Source organism: Schistocerca piceifrons, chromosome 7, assembly GCF_021461385.2.
Source record: "Schistocerca piceifrons isolate TAMUIC-IGC-003096 chromosome 7, iqSchPice1.1, whole genome shotgun sequence".
Classification (NCBI taxonomy): Eukaryota; Metazoa; Arthropoda; class Insecta; order Orthoptera; family Acrididae; genus Schistocerca; species Schistocerca piceifrons.
The window spans coordinates 153904947-153911713 of NC_060144.1; positions in this window are offsets into that span (position 1 = coordinate 153904947).

Here is a 6767-nt window from a genome sequence, read left to right on the forward strand (position 1 = left end):
CTTCTACTGAACTCAAACGGAAGAATATGTCGGAAATTTTCTAGCGTCCACAGCTCCACTCACTATCTCCAAATGATGAAATGACAACATGTAAACTCAAATAGCAACACTGAACTAAAAATAAAAGATGGCGATCAATAAATAAACTCATAGCAACCAGAATACCATCAAGCAGAGCAGAAACGCTACGAACATATGCACCAAACTAATACACGAGGGCTGCCATACAACATTATTGTTATTATTATTATTATTATTAGAGCGATCAGACTCAAAGCATTAACAGCCTGAAGTCTCCTAGTTTCTGCCAGTTCAGAAGTAAGGATTTCAGCAATCAAGTGATTTACAAACAGTAAGTATAGTGCACACTTTCTAACTTGTTTGACTCTACATGAGGACGCGGAATGAAGTTGGAGTTAACTCCGCTAAGAAGAGGGATAGTGCAGGGGAAGCATGTTTTGTAATAAGTGTGTACCCACACTGTGGATATTTGCCTTCCTTATATGAGACGGAGTTCATACGGTAGTATCCTGACCACTCGTCTATTGTAGAGTGCCTAGGAAGCTGTTTTCTCGGATCGCTGGACAACAATTCAAATAATTCGTATTAATGGAGGTTATTAGAGTGAGTTATATTGACGATAATTAACTTTTCGTAGTCACAGAAGTGTGTCGCAAGCAAATGACGACATGCAAGTAATCAATGTCCTTCGGTATATACAATTTCTTTGTAAGCAAAACAATTCAGTTCCAAAGTCACTGCTGTAGCGTTGTATGACAGCTCGTCTTCCACTGCCGGCCGTGGCTACACTGCGCGGCGCTTATATTCTCTTCGTATAGATGCCGCACCTGTCTTGGTGTTGTCCTAGTCAGCGTACTATTGGCTGACGTCGTCTCACGGCCCTCTGCTATTCTGTTCTTCATGTCGTGCAGGCGCTTGTCGATACGCCGGTACATTCCTCCCTCCCCTCCTTCCCCTTCCCCAAAGCGACGGTCCTTCGTCGTGTAGGGAGCGCAAAAACGGCGGTAGAGGCACGACGGTGGACGCTTCGGCGGAGCGGAAGCTGTAACTGCAGGGGACGTCAAGCTTCCGGTTGTAACCCGCCATCCGACCTTCGCTCTGGCGGAAACGTCCCCCGGAAAACGACCAGGAGGGTATGTGTCGACCTCCGGAGGCCAAGAACCAGATGTAGAAGGCATTAGCTGCTGCAGTGTGGGTGCATCCAGCTTCATTGGTAGGACGAGAACAGGCAGAGGAGGCGAAGGCTCCGTCTCCATGGGGTCGTCCCGCGGTGTCGCGATGACACCCGCTGGCAACTGTTATGGCTGTTGTGTTCTCGGGATCCGTGAACCTGGGGGCAGAGACACATAATGATCACCACGCACATGGCAGTGGCAGATTTGATTGTGATGTCGGCCCTGCAATCCGTTTGGGCCTGATCAGATACATGCAAACGCAAAGTCGACGGACGCCCACCGTCTGCTGCCGCCAAAAACCCTGTAAAACACAATATCGTGCGGCGCGAAGCGATACTTGCGGCCTTCCTTCAGCGCCGGATGGTGATAAGGGTGGAGCAGGTGGTGCAGTGTCCGTTGGGGGGGGGGGGGGGGGGACGTTAGGAGGCGAGAAACAGTTGCAACGCTTGATCCCTGGTGTGTCCGAAGCAAAGTCTGGCCATCTGCTGCTTGAAGATTCTGACGGAACGTTCCGCTTCGCGGTTTGACTATGGATGGAACAGTGCACTAGTCAGATGCTGTATGCCATTGCGTTCACAGAATGTTTCAGATTCATTTGACGTCAACTGAGGGACATTGCCCGACACTATGACTTCATGTACACCATCAAGGCAAAAAATAGAGGACAACATCTGAATTGTTCTATGTGACGTTGTCGAGTTCATTGGCACAGCAAAAGGAAACTTGCTACAAGAGTCAACCACAATCAATCAACAAGTGTTCCAAAAAGGTCCCGCAAAGTCCATGTGCACACATTGCGATGATGATTGCGACTTGGGCCAAGCAGAGAATTTTTGTGGCGGAGTGGACTGATTTTCCGCACATGCGTGACACTGTGACGTCATTTGTTTTATTTGGATGTCCATACCCTGCCAAGTACAGTGTCGACGCACAAACTATTTTGTACGAACAATCCCCCAGTGTCCTTGGTGAAGTAACTGCAACATTTCTCTTTGCAAAGCTTTAGAGATCAACATACGTGACTGTCCATTGTCATTCTGAACAAGAATCACACCTTTCTGTCTAGCGAGGCTATGCCGACATGCAAAATATCGGCGCACTGTAGAGTTCTTTATGCTATGCAAGGAACGAGGTCAAGATGTGCGAATGTATGTTAGCAAAATGTTCAGTCTAAATCAGCTTCCGTGGCCTGTGCAATTTTCCTGTAGTTCAGTGGAAGAGGCTGAAGCAATTTAGAATCCTAAGCATTGATGTGACAAGATGCAACAGAAGCGTCAAAGTCTGTATTATGGCCAATCGGAAGGCGTGAAAGTGCGCCCGCATTACCAGTTTGAGCTGTCGGACGATACACAATCTCGTACTGCTATTGAGACAACAACAAAGCTCATCTTTACAATTTTTGTGAAGTTCGTACAGGAACCGGCTTCGTCGGATGAAACAAGGACTGCAAAGGCTTGTGAACCGTTACTAAGTAGAATTTTCTGCCGTACAAATAGTGGTGGAATTTGGTGATACCGTACACAATAGCCAAAGCCTCTTTCTCAATTTGTGAATAGTTACACTGAGCTTTGGACAATACTTTTGATGCGAAAGCGATAGGCCTGTCTTTATCACCAATTCTGTGCGAAAGCTCTGCACCGATTCCGTAAGAGGAAGCGTCGACTTGCAATACAACTGGTTTGTCAGGATCAAAGTGAACTAAGCATCGATCACTGAGCAAGCCATCTTTAAGTTTTTGAAAAACTACTTGGTTCTCATCTGTCCAAACGAAGGGGAAATCCTTGCGACGCAAGCGATGCAATGGAGCTACAATTTGTGCAGCATTCGGTATAATACACTCCTGGAAATTGAAATAAGAACGCCGTGAATTCATTGTCCCAGGAAGGGGAAACTTTATTGACACATTCCTGGGGTCAGATACATCACATTATCACACTGACAGAACCACAGGCACATAGACACAGGCAACAGAGCATGCACAATGTCGGCACTAGTACAGTGTATATCCACCTTTCGCAGCAATGCAGGCTGCTATTCTCCCATGGAGACGATCGTAGAGATGCTGGATGTAGTCCTGTGGAACGGCTTGCCATGCCATTTCCACCTGGCGCCTCAGTTGGACCAGCGTTCGTGCTGGACGTGCAGACCGCGTGAGACGACGCTTCATCCAGTCCCAAACATGCTCAATGGGGGACAGATCCGGAGATCTTGCTGGCCAGGGTAGTTGACTTACACCTTCTAGAGCACGTTGGGTGGCACGGGATACATGCGGACGTGCATTGTCCTGTTGGAACAGCAAGTTCCCTTGCCGGTCTAGGAATGGTAGAACGATGGGTTCGATGACGGTTTGGATGTACCGTGCACTATTCAGTGTCCCCTCGACGATCACCAGTGGTGTACGGCCAGTGTAGGAGATCGCTCCCCACACCATGATTCCGGGTGTTGGCCCTGTGTGCCTCGGTCGTATGCAGTCCTGATTGTGGCGCTCACCTGCACGGCGCCAAACACGCATACGACCATCATTGGCACCAAGGCAGAAGCGACTCTCATCGCTGAAGACGACACGTCTCTATTCGTCCCTCCATTCACGCCTGTCGCGACACCACTGGAGGCGGGCTGCACGATGTTGGGGCGTGAGCGGAAGACGGCCTAACGGTGTGCGGGACCGTAGCCCAGCTTCATGGAGACGGTTGCGAATGGTCCTCGCCGATACCCCAGGAGCAACAGTGTCCCTAATTTGCTGGGAAGTGGCGGTGCGGTCCCCTACGGCACTGCGTAGGATCCTACGATCTTGGCGTGCATCCATGCGTCGCTGCGGTCCGGTCCCAGGTCGACGGGCACGTGCACCTTCCGCCGACCACTGGCGACAACATCGATGTACTGTGGAGACCTCACGCCCCACGTGTTGAGCAATTCGGCGGTACGTCCACCCGGCCTCCCGCGTGCCCACTATACGCCCTCGCTCAAAGTCCGTCAACTGCACATACGGTTCACGTCCACGCTGTCGCGGCATGCTACCAGTGTTAAAGACTGCGATGGAGCTCCGTATGCCACGGCAAACTGGCTGACACTGACGGCGGCGGTGCACAAATGCTGCGCAGCTAGCGCCATTCGACGGCCAACACCGCGGTTCCTGGTGTGTCCGCTGTGCCGTGCGTGTGATCATTGCTTGTACAGCCCTCTCGCAGTGTCCGGAGCAAGTATGGTGGGTCTGACACACCGGTGTCAATGTGTTCTTTTTTCCATTTCCAGGAGTGTAGTTCGTTTTCCGTGAGACTGACTGCAATTCCGGGACACTTCGAGGAACTGGCTAATCTCGTATGGCTAACAAATGCAACCGAAGGGGATGTACATCTTGACTGGTTGTGACATGACCAAGATACTGCAACTCAGGTTTAAGAAATCATACTTGTCCATTCTACACTTTAGACCTGCATCAGATAGCACATGAAACGAAGCACGCAAATTTGCAATATGTTCTTCAGGTGTACGACCCGCTACGACAATATCGTCCAATTAGTTTGAACAACTTGGCTCTTGACCATTTAGCTGTTTCAAATACCGTTGGAAAATGGCGGGTGCGGAAGCACTGCCAAAAGGCAAGCGAAAATATTTAAACAAGCCCCAAATGAGTATTCACTTTTTGAGATTCTTGACTGAACGGTATTTGAGGGAACGTGTCACGCAAATCTCTTTTTGAAAAGTAGCGACCAGCGTCTAATTGTCCATGAGATCTTCTGGGCCTGCCAACGGATAAGTATCAATCACAGTTTGTGGGTTGACTGTAGACTCCGCTGCGTTGCAATTCTTTAAGTTCATCAGTGACTTTGTCCCATAATGCAATCAGAACAGTTCGGGCCCGGCAAGTTTTCGGCTGAGCATTGTCTTTCAGAGTAATATGTGCAACAAAACTGTTAGCCTTGCCTAAACCTTCAGAAAAGAGTTCCAGGAATTCTTTCAGCAAGGTAGCTACACTGTCTTTTGCATGGAATGCAGACGTTGACAACATGTTGTCCTAAATGTTAAAGCCAAACAAATCAAATGAATCAAGACAAAATATGTTCTCACAATCGTGTGATTGTAGCACCGTGAAAATCACTGTATGCGAGTGATACATGGCAGGCAAAATACGTTTTCCGAGAAAGGAGAATGTCTTGTCCATCATCATAAGCCATCATGTGCATGCATGCTAGTTTTAGACAGAAGTAGGGAGCCTAACGGTCGGTGGCGAATACATATGGTGGCGTCCGCATTGTCTTTCAGAGTAATATGTGCAACAAAACTGTTAGCCTTGCCTAAACCTTCAGAAAAGAGTTCCAGGAATTCTTTCAGCAAGGTAGCTACACTGTCTTTTGCATGGAATGCAGACGTTGACAACATGTTGTCCTAAATGTTAAAGCCAAACAAATCAAATGAATCAAGACAAAATATGTTCTCACAATCGTGTGATTATAGCACCGTGAAAATCACTGTATGCGAGTGATACATGGCAGGCAAAATACATTTTCCGAGAAAGGAGAATGTCTTGTCCCCTTCCCCCCCCCCCCCCCTTCCCCCCGCTCGCATTGTCACCCTCGCCCGCTCGCATTGTCACCCTCGCCGCCCACGCCAGTCAGCCCGCACGCTGTTCGTTCGTTTCTTTCGTCAGTCTCGACTCGACTGAATCGAGTTATCGAGTAGTTGTACTTTCCTATGTAGCACGCACGTCTGCGTCATCGTATTTAATACGTTTCTGTCTGGGACATAGGCATCTATTACTACAGTAGAAAGAAGTTTTTCAACATTGCGGTTTACAAAGACATGGCTGAGGTCGACAATAAAGGAGGATCGACTTAATGGCTTAGCTCTGTTGAACACTCACATTGACACTGATTGTCCTATTGACGACGTAATTAAGTAATTTGCCAGGAAGGATTGGCGCACAGAAGTCATCATTTAAGGAAGAGAACCATAATTGTAACTTTTTTATATCATAAGATGTAATTGTCTTGTATATGTTTATGATCAGTTTAAATAACACTTTCTTAAACTTAGCATGTGACTTGATTATTTTTTACTACAGTAAAGTAAAGGTAGCTCTAGGTACCTTTAGTGCCCCCTCCTTGAGGTTTTTCTGTATCCACCACTGTTAACAGTTCATATGTATTACGATTCAACAATGTAACAGAGGTACCCGTGTCCAACTGAAATTTCACACGTTTTCCACAAAGAAGCAGATGAACAAAAAGTTTGTTGGACTGGCGCAGCGCTGAAGAAACTGGTTGTTTGCTACTTTTGCTAATGCCTGTTGCAGACTTTGAATATACTGCATTAATGACATGGTCCTTGTGACTAGCTTTTTGTGAGTGGTCCGAATTCTTACCTTTGTTCCGCTGCAAACATACAGATTGTACATGTCCCTTCTTGCCACAAGATTAACACTGTGCTTGTCGGGAGGGGCAGTCTTGGGGTTTGCACTATGAATACCATCAAGGGCACAACTTAATTCTTTTTGCCTGTGTAGCTGCCTGTTTAGCGAGCTGCTTACGTGGTGTGGAGAGCTGTTTACGCGGCGTGGCGAGATCAAGCTGC